Source organism: Hirundo rustica, chromosome 20 (genome assembly GCF_015227805.2).
Source record: "Hirundo rustica isolate bHirRus1 chromosome 20, bHirRus1.pri.v3, whole genome shotgun sequence".
Classification (NCBI taxonomy): Eukaryota; Metazoa; Chordata; class Aves; order Passeriformes; family Hirundinidae; genus Hirundo; species Hirundo rustica.
This window is the reverse complement of record NC_053469.1, coordinates 6831629-6852299: the sequence shown is the minus strand read 5'-3', so window position 1 is coordinate 6852299 and position 20671 is coordinate 6831629. Positions and strand designations below refer to the sequence as shown.

Sequence of the window (20671 nt, the reverse complement as noted above, 5' to 3'; positions counted from 1 at the left end):
TTGTCACCTAAGCCCCACATGGAGTGATCCCACTCCACAGGGCTTGGGAAATGCAAACCACCACTGCTTCTTTCAGTAAAAGAAGCTGAGGTTGCCTAATCCTTGCAAATGGTTTATCTTCCCATTTATCTTGTTCCCTGTAAAAGGAGCTTAGCCTTTGACCGGGTCATAGTGTTCCTCCACTCTTACTGGAGGAGCAGAAGGGGTTGAAATCCACAGGCCATTCCTTCCCTTGGTACAGCTCCTGCTGCTTGGATAATTCCAGCCTGCCTGCCAGGATGAAGAGCACCACTGGAGCTTCCTCTCTCTGGGCACCGTTATTTCGCCACCACTCAGCTGGATGGAGCCAAGAGCATCAGGGGCAGCTGAAGGGGGCAGAGAAAAGGGACTCTGAGCTGGCAGATGCAAATTCCAGCCTTGGGCAGCTCCACCATCCTTATCCCTCCGGATAAGTGGATCAGGAATTTGCAGGGGCCATAAAGCTCTCCGTGCATTTAGCCCCCCTGGCTCCTGCAGCCGCTGTCTCAGAGCCCCGCCAGGGCACTCTGGAAGCTGCAGGTAGGGCCAGGGTGAGCACAGCTGGTCCCTGATGGGGGCTCCACACCCCTGCAGCTCCCTGGGGGATGACTTAGAGGTAAGCCACACAAATCACTGCTTTAGGTATGCAGGGCGCTGCTCTGAGGCTGAAAACACCCAGGGTCAGCCCCTTCTGCAGCCCTGCCACCCCAGAGAGGAGAAGTTAGATGCACTGCACTTAACTCAGGCTGGAAATGTGAGCTAGAATGAGTATTAGCCCCAAATAACAGCATTCCATGGGCAGCTTCTGCAGCAGAAGTCAGAAACCTGGTGTGCAAGCTCTGCCATTGCAGGTTCTCCTGGAAAGTCTATTGAAGTCAATGAGCCTTGGGTTGGATCTCATTGCAAAAAGATAATCAAATACCATATTAACTCTTAATTTGGAACAGCATATTAAATTAGAAACTCACATTAACCTGGAACTGCATTTATATAATGAGAAGATTTAAAATCTGTGTATCATGAAGGTGGGAGAACTCCTACCCAAAGCTGTTCTCAGAAGCCCTGAATCCCAGAGCCAATCTATCTGCAGCACTGCATTTCCACCTATTCCCTGAGCCCTAAGCCTGGGATTTCCACTGGGACAGAAGGATGTGTGGAAAATAAAGCCATCTCATCCTTACCAGTATTAATCTGTCAAGCACAGAAGGCTGGTACCAGCTAGACTCCAACCAAAGCCAAGAACTAGAAAATCCCAGAGGATATTGAGGATCTGCACTGGCATCACAAACACCCTCTCCCAATCAGTGCACCAGTTCTGCAGCACAGAGATGCTAAAAAATTTTAAAAACTGAAGGCATTCAGTCCTTTCTGGGATTAAAGTTCAACACCACTCAAGTCTGAGCACCTCAAACATTTGCAGCCCTTTGTTACCCTGTTTGAGGCCACCTCTAGCTGTGAGCTTTATTTATTTCCTTCTCTGAGACTGTTCTGCTCTGTGCTTAATCCATCTCCGGACCACCTGGAGCGTTTGAGAGTCTTGGCTGTGATGCTTGTCTGTTTAGAAAGACTGTATGTAGAGCTGGTCAAAAAATTTTGACAGAACAGTTTTTCGCAGGAAAACGCAGTTCCCTCCAGATCGAAACGTTGCATGGGAACATGTCAATTTTGACAAACTTTTTTCACGTTTAAAGTGTCAAAACAAATCATTTGGATTTTCTCTCTTCATTTCACTCAAATTGAAATGTTTAATTTTGAGGAAATAAACACATTACTTTCGTGTTGTTTCAATTAATTTGTTTTGACATTTTTACATTTTGTGTATTGTATTGATATATGTTTAGAATCCATTATACATTGCATAAAATAATGGTGCTGTTTATTTTATATATTATCATACAATGCAAAAGATTTCCCACAGCATCTTAGTGCTTCAGTACCACAGGAACAGAAGATATCAATGATCTCAAATTATTATTGCTTTTAAATTTTTAGGTCATAAGAGCCTTGTGGGACCGTGGTTCTCCTTCACATTGAAGTTTAAGAAAAACCAACCATATATCAAAAGGCAAGAGTTTCGCAAGGAAATTGTCCCTTTTCCAAGCAGCTCAATGACAGCAAAGTGCAGCTCCTCTCCCCTCTGCACACCAGAAAACCATCTCCTCCACTTGTTAAAGAAAAGAAAGAAAAAAAAAAAAAAAAAAAAGAAGAAGAAGAAGAAAATGCTGATTTTCCCAGAGTGGAACTTGTATGCAATGTTTTCATGAGCATCAGGGATTTTAAAGTCTGAATACCATTGACCTCCTGGGACCTCTGTCTTCCAAACCACTTACGGACTTTTAAAAGATATATTCCACCTCCTTCTCGGAAGTCTACCTGATTTTTTTTTTTTTTTTTTTTTTTTCTTGTCTGAGACCACATTTCTGCTCCCCTGCACGTAGCAGAGGGGAATCGCTCCCTGTGAATTTCTGCTGCCACATCTGTGTAGGTGGTGGGAAAAGTGGATTGAAAAGAAGGGCAAAGCAAGAGGCAAAAGGGAGGGCGAGAACAGCAGCACCACGGAGCTGAGCCTGCAACAAGGCAACTCCATTGTTTCAGGGAGGAAAACGTCGCCGAGGGGCCCAGTGCAGACACAGGTTTGATCAGAGATGGAGGCAGGCTGGGTGGTTGGAGGACACAGAGCCCATTTTAACCGTGGAGAGAGGCAGGAAGCCCCCGAGGCAGGTGGTGGTGCAGACAGAGCAGAGCATGGCCAGGCAGGACCATTCTCCTTCCCTCTCCTCTCTCTCCTCAGCGTTAAAGGCAGTCCCAATAAGGGCTGCTCCTTCCTAAGGAAGGCTCAGTCCTCACCACCTCTCCCAGGGAGAGCTGTGTTCGTGCAGTGTGATAAAAAGAAGCATCCCCAACTTTTGGAGATTCATTTACGGTGGAAGAGGGGCTTTTCTGTCTGCTCTTCCTCTGGATGGGACACACCTGGAGCGCCAGGCTCCACGCTAGGAAATCTGAATTCCCCCGCGCAGCTGCGGGGAGTGCACCTCTGAATGCAGATCTGCCTGGAAGTGTCCTCGTGCTCCAGCTGGCCTGTCACTATGGATTACAGCTCTTGGCTAATAGTGAGCACCGCTGGAGTCTGAGACTTCCATTAAAAGCCGACGTTTCCACCTCCCCGCCCCGCAAACGGCTCCATCCCATCCCAGCTGACGTTTCTGTGCGTGTGGCCTCATCTCTGGGGTGGGGAAGGAGCAAAGTGCCTCAATTTGTCTCTGTGTTAGGCAACAATGGAACAAGTCAAAGGCAGGGAAGGAGGTTTGAGGATGATCGATTTTGAAAACTGTGGATGATTTACTTGAAAGTTGACCTTATCCCTTTGTCACCAGCACATCTGTAGTACTGGAGCCCCATCCCTGCGACAGCAACAGAACAACTGAGCACGGAATCACCCCCTGGAAGAGTCCTTGAGGGAAAGGCTTCATTGCTCCAAGTTACACTGTGGAGTGTCTTTCGGAAAGGAGGAATGCTCCTGCAGGGAGACATTGCCCATCCATGCCAGACGCTGCAAACCGTTAGCCCTTCATCACCAGAGGCTCTGAGGGCTGCTGACAGATCCCAAGGAATTGGCGTGGACACTTGTCCTTTCCTCAGTGCCAGGAGGAAATCACTGACCAGGAAGAAGGGCACATGCTCAGCCAGGCTCTACAAAGGGAGGCAGGAAGCTCTGGAAGAACTGAGGGCTATTTGTACAACAAACACTGCAGCTTCAGCACAACCTGTGCAGTTGGCTGGCGCTGCCATGGCTCGTGGGCAGGCCGAGGGGTGACTTCCAGTTTGGCAAGTGCCAGGTGCCATCACAGCTCCTCCTGCTCCAAGGGAGGCGTTCAGAATGAATGCCTTCAAGGCTTCCATGGGAATGCTGAGAGATTCACACCTTTACGGGCTGGGGGAAGGACAGGACATGCTGAGTGGTGCTTTAAAGTTTCCCTGGCATGGTGTCCTGCCAAAGGGAGCCAGCAGCTCCCCTCCATCAGCCTGCATGCATTCTACTGCTAGAATTCCTCACCCTGGATGGATCCTGCACGCCCCTGCAGCTTCCCAAAGTGACTTTGAAAGCAATCCAGAGCAAGCATCACATTTGTGTCTTCAACAGCCTGACTCCCAGAAAGATCCTGTGCAATCAGCTGGCCAAATCCAAATCTGAAAAGCACCTCCATGGCTGGTCATGACTAATAAATTCTGCCTTGACATTCCCCAGGGCACCTAGCAGCTAGTCAGAGCTGCCAGAGAAAGAGACACTGCTGTGGGAAAGGATAAATAGTCTTTCCTCAACTGCAGACATCGAATTAGATAATAAATAGCCGGCTGGATACATAATTTGGTATGAGTGTTAAATTAAATGCAGAACAGGAATATAGCTGGCTTATCCCTGTAAAATCAAAGGTGTTGGGAAGGAGTTTCCAAAGAAAGAAGAGTGTTTAGAGTCTGCTGTTCTCATGAACACATAGCCTGAAGTTATCTATCATGGCTTATGTGACTGTTTACAATGACAGACAGCTATTCTTGGACATTTTATTCCTGGAATAATATTCTGAGACCAAAGCAGCTCAAGGAACCTTCCCTCTAATTTACACCTCTGTTTTGTCCCTCCTCCTGCAGACTAGACAACATCTTTGTTCCCATAGGACCGACACAGTTTGTCCCCACCAGCTGTTGTGGGCTTGTCCTGTGCTCCTCAGGAAGCTGCAGCTGCCAGCCCAAAACAGAGGGGGTCCTCTTAAACATTTCAGTCTCCTAAACCCAGAGGTTCTGCCCAGATTTCCCCCGTGAGCACACAGCAGCGACTACCAGGGGATCCTGCAGGGCTGGAGGAAGCTGGCAGGAGGTGCGGTGACATCCCAGGCTCAGGTGGGGCCCTGTGGCCCAGAGCAGATGGAACCCCAGTGGAACCCCTGCCAGCTCTGTCACCCCTGTGTCACTGAATGTGCACATCCACAGCTGATGGCACTCCAGAGCCACAAGTCCCTGTGCACAAACCCAGCCACAGCAATCCAGCGCAGGATGGTCTCGTCTGAGCCCCTGTCACAGCACGGGGCAGGGCTCTGCTGCTTCTCCTTACACATCTCCCAGTCCTGGAGGGCTTTGCCTGTCCCCTGAGTCCCTGAGGAGACAAGCCCCACCTTGCAGATATGTTGCTGCTCTCCTCCTGAGACATTGAGCTCAGACTCTGCTCCCATGCCAAGGAGGTTTCTGAGCCTGCAGGGGCTTCCTCTGCCTTCCTGCACCTTCTTCCAGAGTCTGAAACCAGCTCAGATCATCCCCTTCCTCCTCCTTTGCAGCTTTCCTTCACCCACCTTGCTCCTCCTTTCTGCACGGCAGCAGGCACAGCCGAGACATGTTATTAACACTTGCCACTTCGTTAGCAATCTTCTCCTGGAGGAGCAGACGAGAAGAGAGGAAAGTGTGCAAAAACTGGAGAGTCAGGGAAGTTGGATTAAAGGAAGAGTAGCAAAGACTTGAAGGTGTGAATGAGAAAGTGCAGGAGTAGAAGGAGTACGAGAAAAATCTAATGGGTGAGAAAGAGATTTATAATTAATCCCCAGGCTGGTGAGAAAGCAGGGAATGGAGTCAAGACCATACTCCTGTCTATACGGCTCTGCTCCTGATTTACTTAGACTTCAGACAGATCTTTTTACTTTCTCCTTTTATCTCCCATCACTCCGGAGCCTTTGAGTATCTGTTATTTGAGGTAGGAATTGTCTTTAACTGTGTGCAGCATAAAGGAAACTGCAATCATAGGCAGTAAAGGATGCGAGACGTTGTTTTTAACACGTCCTAAAATTAGGCTCAGGAAAGTGCTTGGGGATTGTCTGTCAATGTTTATTAATTCAGATGGAATTCATTAGATAGTTACTGTCAAAAAGTGGGATGGGAAAAAATTAAAATAATCAAAGTACATGACTGCATTGTTTCTTAACGTAAATGCTTTATGATGAGATGTTTACGAAGTGGATCTAGAAGGAAATGTTAAAAAAAACAAAACCGACCAAAAGTGAAATAATGTGGTTATGGAAAAAAATAATTATTCATTTATGCAAAATTTAAGTTGTGAAGTGATTTTCTTTTCCTTTTAGTCTCAAGTATAAAATCTTTTCATTCTTCCCCCACCAGACTAATTATATTTAAATACCTAAAAGTAATTTTTTCCCTTCATTTTTTCTTCCAGAACTAAAAAAAAAAAAGTCATAATTCACCTATTCCTACCAGGAATTTCAATAACTGTCTGCCAGATCTTCGTAACAACATGAGGGATCGCAGAAAAGCTGAGTTGCTGTGAGTTCCTTAAGCTGACGACTTTCAGAGTCCTTTGCTGTCTTCTAGTCTAAACCTGCATTCATCAGAGAGTTTAAAATGAAATAATTAGATTTATACCAAAAATAGATGAGCAAAGCCCTGTATCAAAAAATGAGTGAAAAGTTCCCAGGAAATAATCTGAGAGTGAATTTACTTTTTCCATTAGAAATTGCCATATGCTGCTGGTATATTTTAAGACAGTGACACCATCCCTTTTCATCCTCTATTTCTCTGAATTCTTCTTTTTCACTTCTCCTGGCTCTCCTTTCTCTCTCTCTCTCTTTTTTTTTTAATTTTTTTTTTTTTTTTTTTTTTTTTTTTTTTTTTTTTTAAATAATCACCACAAACCAAACGGGCACAAAGCCCCGACAGAAAATTGGAGCGTGTGTTGTCCAAGTGCCTGTGACATTCAACCAAAGAAAAAGCAGCAGAGCTCCCTCCATCAGCCATCCCTGACTCAAACCCCTGAAGAGCACTCGAATGAGACACGGGCACGCAGGGATGGGAACAGCCTGTTCCTGGGATCCTGCTCCTCAAGCAGCGTCTGTGCCCAGTTTTGTGCCTGCCTTCAGGACCCCACAGGACCCTGCTCACAGCACTCGTGGTCCTGCAGGTATTTAGGAAAGCAGCACCTGCTCAGCTTCCTGCGTTCAGAGAATTTAAAGAAAATTAGGTATGTGTGTAGGAATTGAGCATCTAAATGTCTCTGGATGTTTCCATGTAGCCAAAGATCTCAGCTCCCTGTATTAGTTTGCTCTTGGAGTTTCTCCAGAAAGAAACAAGCTTCCCCTCAAAAGTAACCTGGTTCTGGGTATATTTTGTTTTACTAACATCAGTGTTGGGCAATACGAGCAAGCACAAATCCCCCTGCAGCACTGTCCCAGCACGTGCTGCATGCGTGAACACTCTGCATGTGAGGCACGGAAAATGCATCCTGGGTCTCTGAACACAAAAATACTGCATTATTGAGCTGGGAATCAAGTGCTTGGAATTTTCAACTTAACACCTAAAAATAAAATCCGGAGCGTGTCTCAGCTAGCTCTCCTGTTGATTTCCTGTTCCCCCAGTCCAAATGTTACTGACGGAGGTCTGGAGACCAGAGCAGCAGAGTGTGTTTGTCCCCAGCCCTTCCACCCACCGCTGCCCCAGCACCCGAGGGAGGGTCATGCCCCAGCATCAAAGGCGTGGCCCTGTGCTGTGACACACGAGGGTTTGGGGACTGCGCTTCACTCTGTGTCAAGGTTTTACAGAAGAGCTGCCTCAGAGGAGCAGCAGTGAGGGGAAAAAAACATAGTGCAGCCACAGAGAAAAATCTCTGTCTTCAAAGTTAACAAAGTAATGAGAAGCGCTGCAGGAGGACGCACTGGTAGGAAGGATCTATCAGCCTCTTCTGCTCCTCTCTTTAATGCAAGCAGCTTTATCATTAATTGCTATTTACTGCAAATGCTGAAGTTGGTAAAAAGATTAATATGAAACAGCAGCCTTGATTCAGCATCCTTAAAGCACAACACACTGTGTGTGTGTGTGTGTGTGCACTTGCAAACTTCATTTTATGTTTTGTGTATGTAAAATCCTCATTTCTGTCTGCAAGGGAGGCAAACAGATGCAATTAGCGTGTTCTTCCCTTATCTATTCCTGTAAAAGGCCAGCTCTGCCAGTGATCTTAGGCACTGAGGAGAGAAATTAATTCAGGCCAGATTTCTGAAGGAGCCATTTTACTGGAGGGGAGAGAGAGGCAAACCAGCACTGCCTTTGCCCAGCACTGGAAATATAAAGAGCCAGCACAGCCGAATACCAGTCTTTGGGGGATTGTATTTCCTGGGGACAGGGGTTGCTGAATTCTTTAAAAAAATCCAGATTTTTCCTCATGCCAAACTTGGATCCAAGTTCCCCTGGGTAGTTCCTGTCCTCTGTGCAAGTTGGAGGCTCAGAGCCAGTGTACTGAAAGGGTTCAGCTCCTGTGCATGGAAACACACGCATTTAAAAAGCTCCTCTGCAAAGCTCCCAGCCTAAGTGACCTGCTCAAGGTCATCTGTAACATGTCAGTGACAGCACCATGATTGAACTATCTCGCTCCAGTGCTGCTCTATTCACGCAGTGCTGCTGCATCCCAAAACATTCCGCTGCTGCCTTCCTCTCCTTATCTCATCCTCCTTAGAGACACATCTGTCCTGTGCTCCGTAAACCATAATATACCTGTAGTCTTTTATTCACTATCTGTCACTGGGCAGTTTTATTACAGATCCCTGAATTATCCAGCCTAGACTACAATCTACTTATTCCTGTCAGCCGTTCTTGCTTTCGACCCTCACCTCACCTTTCAGCCTTGTCAGTGTTTTAAGGCTTTCAGGTACTTGAAATGCAGGGACAATCCTGATTCTCGGGGGAAATCCAGCAGAATTTCACCGAGGCCGGCCTGCTGGCCTCCCTCTCCTTTCTAAATGCAGATGGCTGGGAATCAGAAGCTTGCACTGGTTTCTGCAGTCCCATTAGAACCAATCCTTCAAGACGACTAACAGCTGCCATTTTAGACCTCTGATCCCCATTCTTGCAATCCATAAAATTTTATTCCCCTCCTTTCTCTGTTCCTTTCATCAGAAATCAATCTTCCAATAATGCAGGTAAATTGCAGTCCTACCTTATAGCTTTTTTTTTTTTTTTTTTTTTTTTTTTTTTTTCCCCCATGCATCTTTCTGGTGAATTTTGCAGAACAAAAACTCCTTGGTCCATCCTTCCCAACCCAGGCCATGAGCACAGTAATCATCACACCTCCACAACACCTCACCGGCAGATTTGCACCTGCCACTCACATCCCTCTCTTCGTTGCCATCCAGGAAACAAAGGAATTGTTTGTCCTGATGTGGCAATTTGTCTGAGCATTGACACCTGCCCCACCAGTGAACTCTGTGTTCCCACCAGCCAGCTCCCTGCTCCCTCCTCCCAGTCACACTGCCGTCAGGACTTTATCCCATCTACTGATGTGTTTTCCTCACAGCCAGCAGCTGCCCTCCCTTCCCACCTTTCTGCAGGAAGCACTGCGTTATTGCCGGGCCATGGGAGAGCTGCTCCTTCCCTGTTCACCTAGAGATGCTCATGGCCACTGCAGAAGTGGCCCTGGGCAAGTGTCCCCTGCTGAAGCTGAATTTCCCTGTCTGTCCTTACCAGCCTCTTTCTCCACCCAACCTCTGTCTGCAGCAAGAGGAAGAGGATGGCTGATGGGAGAGGAGAGTTATGGGGAAAGGCACATTCCTCCTCCATCCCAGCAGCACGCTGATGCTGGGTGACCCTGGGCAGGAGGCAGGACTGTGCAGACAGGAGGAGTCACCCCGGGGCCCTCAGGGGGATGGGACTGTGGGGGAAATATGGGGAGAGGACACAGCTCCATAGCTGATCTCTGTCCACCCTCTCACTCATACCAAGCTGCTCTGTTAAATCTCAGGGCTTCATGCACCCACTTAATCTCTGTCACAGCCTCCCTGGGTCAGCTTGGGCAGATCCTTTAAGGTGACATCTTACAAACGCCTTGGAGGCTGACTTTCCAAATGTTCTCCATATCCCATGACAGTATTTAAGCTCCTGGTTTCTATAATGTTCTGCTACCTTGCTGCCAACTACTTTCAAAATCTGTCAAGGCAAAATCTCAAACTGAAATGCTTCTACTGACAGGATTTGAATTGTCCTCCGAGCCTCGTGCTGCATTTCCTCTGGTGCTGAGCAGAGGTGACAGCATTCCCTGTTTCTTCTCCTCCTCCTCTGTCCAGGCAGGGCACAGGGAGCTTGTGTCCCTGCAGGAGCTGGAGCTGGGAGACTCCAGGCTCATCCCAGCTCTGCGCCATCCCTCAGATGCTGGTGCTGATAGAGGAAACGGAGCTGTGCAGCTCGGGGTCACTGCTGCCGCCTGTAACCACCCGTTTTATGTCCTACTTCAATATCTGCTCTAATCACTGAAATCATTTTTGTGGGAGTTGATACAGAAGAAGAGATTGCTGGATTGATACTCTGTCTGGCATTGATGAAAACCTTTTTATAATACCTTAATCCAGCACCCACAGAAGCTATTTGCTAATCTCTTGCTGACTTAGCTTCCAGCGGGATCGACCATAGGCACTCGCATTACCTGGCCAACCATATTATGTTCTTTTTATGCACAGAGAAAATGTCCTTTCTGACCCCAGAAGATGGTCATCCTTGGCTTTGAAGCCTGAGACCTGATTACCATTGTCCCAGATTGCAGGGCTGCAAATGCTATTAATTGCTACAAAGTTATGTAGCCTTTTACAGTTCAAATCCATCCGGACTTTCATCTCAGAGACATCCTGCAGCAGGGAATTGTGTGCCTTCACTATGCACTGAAGAAAGAACTATTTCCTTTTAATTTGCTTTAAAAGTTCTGCCCTTTAATTTTGATGTGTCCCCCTTGTTCTTCTATCATCAAAGTGTTAAAATACTTCTGATCACTTTTCATTTTAACCTTCATATACCTTTGTACTCGAACCCGAGTGTCCCTCCTCACTCCCAGGTTTCCCAGACTAGATGAACTATTATTTCCAGGCTTCTCTTATTTAACTTGTTAATATTTGTAAAGCAATTTAAAATGTATTAATATGGTTCAATTATAATATCACTTCTATTTTCCATCCTTCCTTTTAATGTCTCAAGCGTCCATCTAATTTGCCATCAATCTCCATTGATTCTCCCTCTGATGATATGTTAGTCTTTATAATATCCCGGGGAATATTTCTTCTGCCTTCCTGACCAGCATTTTGGAACAAAGAAGCTGAACACTGATGGACCATAAACATGATTCACTCTGCACTCAGCGCGTCTGTGGATTTGCTGTTGCTTAGGCTTTGGTCTTGGAAATCAGTTTCATTATGTCCATGGGGCTGTAATTAAAAATTTATCTGTGTGATTCCAATTGCGGGATCAGGCTCTTTGTGGTTCTGATTGATCTGGGTTGGTGACAATTGACCCCAGGTGTGAAAAAAAAATCTGTATTTTAGAAACTTTGAGCAATATCTGAGCACTCAGTGACACATCCTGCTGCAGCAGGGCCTTTGAGACGAGAGTGATTTTGCCATCTATCCAGTCACAAAGAGGGCAGAGAACTGGGATATGCTTATTCACCCCTTTTCTTTCCCATAGAAAGCTGGGAAACACCCAAGGAAATTATGTGGTACTAGATCTAAACCCTTCCCCCCAAAAAATACTTCCAGAGATGACTCGTAGCTTAGTCCATTACTGCAGCATGTTATGAAAACACAAAACACGAGAGGAATCAATAAAGAAATAGTCACACACAGGATATTCCATCTGGCACTGCAAATAGTCCTCAGACAGCCACTGACTTTGCACATCCCCACACAGCTGAAAGGTTATCCCAGGAGTGACAGCGCTCATCCATGTCTTCCTGATCCCTTTAGTGTCCTGTTGCTGTGGTTAGAGCACTTCTCAGTTTCTTCCAGGCTTAACAAGGCCCAATCCAGCTTCATCAGCAAAATATATCTCTCCTTCATCCCTCATCCTCCAGCGAATTCCCTGAGCAACACTTCCAGTTCCTATCAGTCTTCTCACCTTAGCGCTTTCCCCCAAGAAGCAAATAAAAGGATTGATGCACACGTACCTCTAATTGCACAGAAAGGGTTTTATCTAAATATTTCTACAACTCAAATTTCCGCTCTTTGGTTACTTTAGGTAAATATTGTGGGAAAATCCCAACTGGTTGACCAGATTTATCTATTCACTGGGTCCATCATTCTCAAATACTCTACAGTTCTCTTCCAGGAGAGTGAAAATGGCAGATAAACACATTATCAGCATTCTCCAGCATAAAACAGCAAAGCCTGGAGTTGTTTTGCAGAAGCAACTCCGAATTTGGACAACATGACAATAAGCAATTCTAGAAATAGCTGCTCATCTTAAGGCTATGTTATAGGGATCCTTGTTGCTGCTTTCTTCTCTCTGTTCACAGTTTTAGCACAAACACTGTGCTGTCTTTGTTAGTTCTTCCCTTTGACTTTCTCAGTATTTCTTAGGGATTCTTCAGTCTCAGCTGGTCCCTCCTAAGCTCTCGCTGCTCCCTGGACACACACCTTTGACTTCTACTGCAAACCTCCCTCAGCACAGAGCAGGGTGGGAAATGGCTGGAATAACATTCCTGCTCTGGGCAGGGAGGTGATCTGAGCCAGGAGGGACCCAGAGCCACATTTGTACCCCAGCATATGTCTGAGGGCTCTGCTCACCCGCTCACCATCTGTACCTGCCTGAAGAGCAGCCAGGCGCCAAGAGCAGCCCGGCTGCTCCTGCACCCGCGTCCTGCCCTGCTGGGGTCTGCTCCACTCATCCCAGAAGTCCAGCTAAGGATCCACACCTGCTCATCCTGCTCCTCCTGCCTGCTCTGAATCCCCAGCCTCCTCCCTGGGGTCACAGCTCATTTCTGTTTGTTCTTCCCTGGATAGTTTTAGATGCTTTGTAATTTTCCATAAACTCGTTTTTTTTTTTTATTTTTCTTCCCACAGCCTCACCTGGAACGTGCTGCCTGCACGAAGCGATGGCTTTAAAGCTCACCCTCCCTGTCTTCCACCCTGCTTAGCAAGTCAGCACGCAGAGCTGCAAGGATAAATTACCACAGGGGTCTCCAGTGTTAGCAATGTATCTGACAGCCACACACGCAGCTCGGGCAGGGTAAAGAAATGGCTAAATGGGATCGGTTGTGCCGACTCAGGACTTCCGGCCAAAACTGCATCCAAAACCATGATGGACACAGCGGAGTCCAGAGCACAGGCCAGGTTCTAAATCACACTCTAAATCAAAGCCTAAGAAAGAGATCCTCACTCACCACAGAGCCAGTTAACAGCCCTGGCTTCGACAGGCTGCGATGATTTACAGCAAGAGCCTGCGAGCTTTTCACAGGAACTCGCTGTACAACATATTCCAGCTGTAACATGCAAAGATATAAAGGTCCAGGCTGTAAGAAGACCTGTCGTAAAGCTTCAGGATGTACCTTCTCTAAATACCAGGGTAAAGGACGTACTTCCTATCAGGATAGCAATGAGACAGGTCCCAGGCTTGAAAAGACTGCAGGACCCAAAGCCACTCTACTGCAAATTGGGAGTACAGAGAACAGATGGGAGTGAGAGCTCCCTCTACTCCTGTATCCTCTTTTGATTTCCAACCAAAAGTCCTGGAGCAAATTGTTGGGGTTTTGTTGGCTTTCTGGAGCTTCTCTTATGTGTGGGAACCTCTCATAGCGTGGTTTGCAAGCTTGGTGTGTCAGCTCTGAGCTGGCTTTGCTGTAATTTGTGACTCTCTGGGAGGGAAGATGTCTCTGTGATGGAAACACTGCCCTGAATGGTGCCCACTGCTAACACACACACAAACAGAATTGTTCTGGGGCTGCAAAGCTGCATTGGTGCTTCTGGCACGTCAGTGCCTCCCTCTGCCCAGCATTTCCATCAGTGAACAACAGCCTGTGTCTGGCAGAGGCAATTCACTCCATCCTCCTCTGCCAGTGACCCTCTCTAGATTATTCACTCCCCTATGGCTTACTGTTATTCCTATTGCCACTGGAAGAGAGGTGATCCATCAGCAGTGCAACTGGTTGTTTTTCCTGGAACAGGAGCCAGGAATCACATGTGTGAGTTCAAGCCCTGGGGAATGCTATGCCAACACCCAGAAACGTGCCACCACCCCTGGTGCCACCGCGGGTCCCGCTCTGCCAGCGCCGCAGCGGACACAGCAGCGGCCCCGTGCAGAGCTGGGCTCTGCCAGCTGCACCGTGCAGGCAACAAGAAAATGGATGTAGAACACATGACTCCAGAAGAACAAATAGCAAAGATAAATAAGCGTTTTTCTCCTGTGAAGCTGCTTGCAGGTCCTGCCTCAGGGCTGCAGGAAAACAGCTCCCTGAGCAGGGGGCTGTAAATGTTGTGTTAAACTCCCCAGCCCGGGCTCAGGGGAATCCTGGGCCTGACTCTTGTCTTCTTTCCAAAATGACATGTTCATATACCCAGTTTATGCCACCTCCACCGGGGATGTGATCCAGCATCCCTTAAATAAACTTAAGTCCTTCAGTAGCCTTCAGCTCAGTCTAAATCAGCTGCTCTTCTGATTTCTGCTCCTTCTCCCGTTCCTCCCTCCCACTAGTCAGGACTTTTCCTTCACTGGCACCACTCAGCTTAGCTCATCAAGCCAGAAATAGCTGCCCTGTGCCCACTCCAAACCTTGGGAATGTCACCTCATTTGTCTGGTCCATCCCTGCCCATCCTCTCTCCAGACAAACGTACCTAGTAGATATACCCAGTTTGCTTCCCCAAGTTCCTCTCCTTGATAACATTTCCCTTTCCCACCCCACCTGCAGCCACAAGCCCGCTGCAGCCCCGGCCAGACGTGCTCCAGGCCCAGCACATCAGCTGGACGTGGCCATGCAGAGGCACAGCAAGCAGGGGAAAACCTTTCCTGGCATCCAAGAACACTCTGGAGTACCACACATTGCTGGGAGGAGATGTTTTGCCCTGACTCAGCCCAGCACCATTCCCTAACTCCCTGCTCTGGCAGCCATCTTCCAGGGAAGAGGGAAAACCACAGCACCAGACTCCAGTCCCTGGATCTGTTTAGAAGCCAGATATGTGTGTGTGTGTGTGTGTGTGTGTGTGTGGATATTCTCCCTTTCTGAAAAGCTGCTCCGTGCAGCCTGGAAGGAAATGGGCCAAGGTCCTTATGGTTGTTAAAAATCTCATGATACTTTTGCAAGCAGGATGGTGTAAATCAAGCAACTGGGCACAAGCTCCCTCGGTCCGGGTAATTTATATTCTGCCTCACTAAGTTCATCTCTGCACTTCCAATGCATGAAGCGATTTTTCACTTCCCCTGTAGTATTTGCTGGCACGGAAAAGCTGCTGGGCTCTGTCCCAGAAGTAGCTGCATTTCATCACCGGGTGAACGATCCCTGCACGCACCGGGCCGGCTCCCCGCAGGCTCCGCTCGCCCCGCGGCTCCGTAGCGGGAGGACGCTGCCCGCACCCATCCGGCCGCACCTGGGCTCCAGGAGCAGAGCCCCGCCGGCACCGAGCGCCCAGCCCCGGCCCCTCCGCCTCATCCGCGGCTGCGGAGGGGGCGGGGGATGCCGGCAAGGATGCGGGAAGGCATGCGGGGAGGGATGCGGGAAGGGATCCGGGCAGGGATGCGGGCAGGGGATGCTGCCGGGGAATGCGGGCAGGGAGGACGCGAGCAGGGATGCGGGCAGGGATGCAGCGGAAGGGATGATGCGGGCAGGGGTACGGGCAGGGGATGCTGCCGGGGAATGCGGGCAGGGAGGATGTGCAGGGATGAAGCTCAGGGATGAAGCGCAGGGATGAAGTGCAGGGATGGAGCGCAGGGATGAAGCGCAGGGATGGAGTGCAGGGATGAAGTGCAGGGATGGAGTGAAGGGATGATGTGCAGGGATGAAGCACAGGGATGAAGCGCAGGGATGATGTGCAGGGATGGAGTGCAGGGATGAAGCTCAGGGATGAAGCGCAGGGATGAAGCGCAGGGATGAAGCGCAGGGATGAAGCGCAGGGATGAAGCTCAGGGATGAAGCGCAGGGATGAAGTGAAGGGGTGAAGCGCAGGGATGAAGCGCAGCGATGATGCGGGCAGGGGTGCGGGCAGTCCCGCTCCGCTCCGCGCTGCTCCGCGCCCGGTGCTGCGTGGAGCCACAGCGCCCCCTCCTGGGGCCCGGAGGAACCGCCCGCCCGCCGGGCAGGCACAGCCGGGCTGAGCGGGGAACAGCGGGGAACAGCCGGGCTGTGCGGGGCTGAGCGGGGCTGAGCGAGGCTGTGCAGGGCTGTGCGGGGAACAGCGGGGAACAGCGGGGCTGAGCGAGGCTGAGCGAGGCTGTGCAGGGCTGTGCGGGGCTGAGCGAGGCTGTGCAGGGCTGTGCGGGGAACAGCCGGCCTGTGCGGGGCTGAGTGAGGCTGTGCAGGGAACAGTGGGGCTGTGCGGGGAACAGCGGGGCTGTGCGGGGCTGAACAGGGCTGAGCGGGACTGAGCGGGGAATAGCGGGGCTGTGCGGGGAACAGCGGGGCTGAACGGGGCTGAGCTGGGAACAACGGAGCTGTACTGGGCTGTGCTGGGCTGTGCTGTGCTGGGCTGTGCTGTACTGGGCTGTGCTGGGCTGTGCTGTGCTGGGCTGGGCTGTGCTGGGCTGTGCTGGGCTGAGCGGGGCTGAGCAGGGAACAGCAGAGCTGAGCGGGGCTGAGCGGGGCTGGGCTGAGCTGGGCTGTACTGTGCTGTGCTGGGCTGAGTTGGGCTGTACTGCGCTGCGCTGGGCTGAGCTGGGCTGTACTGCGCTGTGCTGGGCTGAGTTGGGCTGTGCAGGGCTGTCTTGGTCTGAGCGGGGTTGAACTGGGCTGAGCGGGGCTCAGGGTGTGTTCCCTTCCCGGGGGGTCCGTCCCTGTTTTCCCACCTCTGAACACCATGCCTCACGGTGCTCAGAGGGGTTCTTCACTCTCATTTACGTTCTTCGATTTTTCCCACACACCCTCCCCTCCCCAAACATTTTTTCTTGCTTTCTCAACATCTCTGCATCAGCTTCAAATGCCAATTCCTGGATAAAATCTAGAAATCCACATCCATTCCTGGAGGTGGGCAGGGAGCTGGGTGCGGATCCCCGGCTCTGGAGTCAGTTCCTGCTGTGCTCTCCCCAGCACTGCACCTGGAGAAGGTGCTGGGGCTCCTGCCTGAGCAAAGACCGGAAGATTTGGCTTTGAACTATTTCTGTCACACAAACAGTGACTATTGTCTGCTGGCAGACCCATTCCCACGTAGTGTTTAGCATCCGCCTTGCACATACTTCCAGTGTAGTAAACAGTGGTGGTTAGGAGGGAACAGAGACACATTCAACGCCGTTTCTTTTGGGACACATTTTACCTAAAACCAGCCAATTCACCGTATGTTCCTCCTCTCCAAAGTTTTAACACGGATTTTAGTCAGCCTCATTATATTCCTGCTCTTGGAGGCTTGTCTCCTCACTAGGCCCTATGGAAAGAGGGGAAGAGGAGGAAGGTCAGAGGGGGGTGTTAAACACCTCTAACACCAGTGACATCATCTCCCCTGTGCCCACTCGGTCATTCCTGATCAAGGGGGCATGCAAAGGGAGGATCTGTCCCCTGAGGATGGGAGGGTTTTTCCCTGAAGCAGGGTAGGACAGAAGCGCAGCCTCACACTGTGGGTTTTAGCCGTCGATGTGTTTTAGCCATAGAGAGTGCTCACGCACACTCACACACATTAAAAAGCTATGTAACTCCAGCAGAGCTCTTCCCACACTCCCAGACTCCAGCTCGTGATCAGAGAAGGAATGACGAGTATGGAACTGCCAGCGCTCCCCCAGCCATTTCCCTGCTTCCCTGTCTGCTGCTCGTCTGCCTTTCCAGTAGTGAAATCATTCCCTAGTCCTGGGAATCTGCAAAGAGCCATAAAACAGACGTAGACACACCAAATGTAGAAGCTTTTCTGCTGACTTGCAAAGGGCTTTGGAGTCAGACAAACCCCAAATCAATGCCTGGAGCCAACTACAAGAGAGAAAGCTACACCAGAGGAGCAAACCACCTACTGCGAGCCCTGCAAAGAAGACAGCATGTGTGTGCTGGTATGAACTTCTGAAGGTTGGATTTACACAGTAAGGGCATCAATGCAGCTATCCCTGCACGTTCCAGGGTGTGTGGATCCCACCTGTGCGGCTGAGCGTGCGGGAGCTGCGGGGCCGCAGAGCTTGGAGAGGTGTTTGCATCCACGGCAGAGCGAGCCCGAGGGGCTGTGTCTGAGCACGGGGTGGGCTCTGGGCTCCACAGCGTGTGCTGGGTGTGCTTGGCGTGTACATGCTCCAGGGAGAGCACGGCGGCTTGTCTGGGGTGTGTGGGAGGGAGAGTCCAGGGCTGGCTGTCTGCTACTCACAAGCTGATCGATATTCTTCCTTTATAAGGAACCTTTTGCAAAAACCCTTCATGTTCCTTACGCCAAAGCCACATCTCCTCTTTACTCGCTCCCTCCTCCTCTCGCTGTCTCCCAAATACTTCTCTACAACTCCCGGGGAAGCAGATTTCCTGCCATTAAGAAATTATTGTTATGCAGCCAGATGAGCAGCCAGAGTAAAGCATGAGGGACCCTGCTGTCCTGCCTAGTGCAGATGTCAGTCACACGGCTAAATTCAAACACCAATTCTGCCAGCCTTTCCTCTGCTGCTGGGTTCCCTCCATGAAGAGGAGACTGCATCCGAGAAGTGGCACCTCCTCCCCTTCCCCACCCTCAGGTACCAGCACGGGGGAACTCTCCAAAGCCAAAACACACACACACACACACCTATAAACCCCCTCCTCTCCCCAGATCGTCTCTGGGGCTCTAGACCAGGCTGCGCTGGACCCCGGGGATGATGCAATGGCACGGAGATGCCCTCCGTCCCGCCATTCCCCAAGGACTGGAAAAAGGCAAAGTTATGCTCCACACCAGCCTCGCAAGCAGCCCCGAAAGGGGAAACGAACGCGGAGGAAGCCCATCTCCAGCACGGCGGGGTGCAGCTCCCCGCCATGCCTACCCTCCCCCGGCTCTGCCGCCGTCTCCCATCCCCGCTGGAAGTCGAGGCAATCAGCCCAGTGTGGGATTCGAGGCGACAGACTTTCCTTTTCCTCCGCGATTCGCTTGTCACTTGCGAAAGCGGAGCAGCGGATTAAGTGGAGATGACACCATCTCCTTTGGGGACGGTCCCCCCCTGCTCCGGGATGGACGGATACTCCGGAATACAGATGGATCCCGGCCGCCTCCCACCCCCAGCGCCGGAGCCGGGGCTGAACCCCCAATCTCCGGCCATCCACCGCTGGGGCCGCCCCAGTTAAAACCAGCGCTCCCAGTGCGCGAACCTCGGCCCCTCGCCCGGCAGCACGCAGGCAGAAGGGCTAGCGGAGCTGCGGGACCCGTCCGTCCATCCCCCCGGTGACTGCGCGCTGCCCAGGGCGGGGGTGCAGGCAGGGGGGGCCGCGGCCGCGTTACACAACGCGCGGCAGGACGGGGGAGCCGGCCCCGGGCAGGGGCAGCGCCGCAGCCGCAGCGCAGCGCTCGCCTTACCTGATGCTAATGTCCCTCTGTGGCGGAGATCGGCTCGCCCGCGGCTTTTATTCGGCTCGGTAGGAACTTGTGGGAGAGCTTCTCTGTCCAGCTCGCATACTGGGTGCGGGGCTGATGCTGCAGGCGTGAAAATCCTGGGGCTCTAGCAGTCCTTTTCATGCTCAGACAGAAAATCCCCTTCCTTGATCCAGATCGCGGGCATTAAGGGCAGAGGCAAGGAAAAAAAATAATAAAAAAAAATATATATAGGAAAAAAAGAAAATCCGCTTCTCTCCTTCTTCCTTTTTCTTGCTTTTTTTCCCCCCCTTCCTGTGCCCCCCCTCTCTTCTGCTGCTCAGTTCGTAGCCATCGGGGGAAAGAGCAGAGGCAGCAGGGAGAATGGAGAGGGGGTTAGAAATAAAAATGAAAAGAGCTCCAGGAGGGAAGCGAGAGGCTGGGCTTGCCACCGAGGGAGGGGCTTGGAGCGGGCTGGAGAGGATGAATGGGGAAGAGGAGAGCAGGGCGGAGCCTCAGCTTGACCATTTTATTCTAAGAAGTGTTTCGTACATAATTAGAGAAGGGGAGGGGCCGGGGCCAAAAAGGAGGGACTTAAGCTCCGGCCAGACGGAGTCTGGGCCGTGGGAAGGGAGGGTGAGAGCGGGAAGGGCCGCGGGATGGGGCTGAAACTTCTCTGCCGAGGGGGGATCCGAGGGGGTTTGGGGAGGAGGCTGCAGCGGGGCCGGTTGCCATTGCAGGAAGACCTCATCGGTTTAATTTTTTTTTTTTTCTTTTTTTTTTTTCCTCCCCACCCCCAATGCCTTCGATTTTCTCCTCCCGGGCCCGGACAGCGCCCGGCTGGTTCGGCCGAGCCGGGAGCTGATGGGAGAGCAGGATGGGGGATCCCACCGAGGGGATCGCACCTCTCCGAGGGAGCGGGGCCGGGCCCGAGCCGCTCCCATCCCCGGGCGGGCGCGGTTCAGCACCGCGGACAGCGCCGGCCGTGCCGGGGAGCCGGGCTGGGCTGAGCTGAGCTGAGCCGGGCTGGGCTGAGCTGAGCTGAGCCGAGCTGGGCTGAGCTGAGCCGAGCCGAGCTGAGCTGAGCTGAGCTGAGCTGAGCTGAGCTGAGCTGAGCTGAGCTGAGCCGGGCTGGGCTGGGCTGAGCCGAGCTGAGCTGGGCTGAGCCGGGCTGGGCTGAGCTGAGCCGAGCCGAGCTGAGCTGAGCTGAGCTGAGCTGA

At 51.0% G+C, this 20671-nt stretch overlaps 1 protein-coding gene across 1 annotated transcript in view; it reads right to left on the bottom strand.

The window, feature by feature from the left end:
- The window catches only part of BRINP1 (BMP/retinoic acid inducible neural specific 1), an 87506-nt gene extending 67618 nt beyond the window's left edge, over positions 1-19888 (bottom strand). The window contains exon 1 of the mRNA XM_040083541.2: positions 19458-19888. The gene's annotated coding sequence lies outside the window, so the exon portion shown is untranslated. The remainder of the gene's footprint in view (positions 1-19457) is intronic.
- Between the last annotated feature and the right edge of the window lie 783 nt (positions 19889-20671).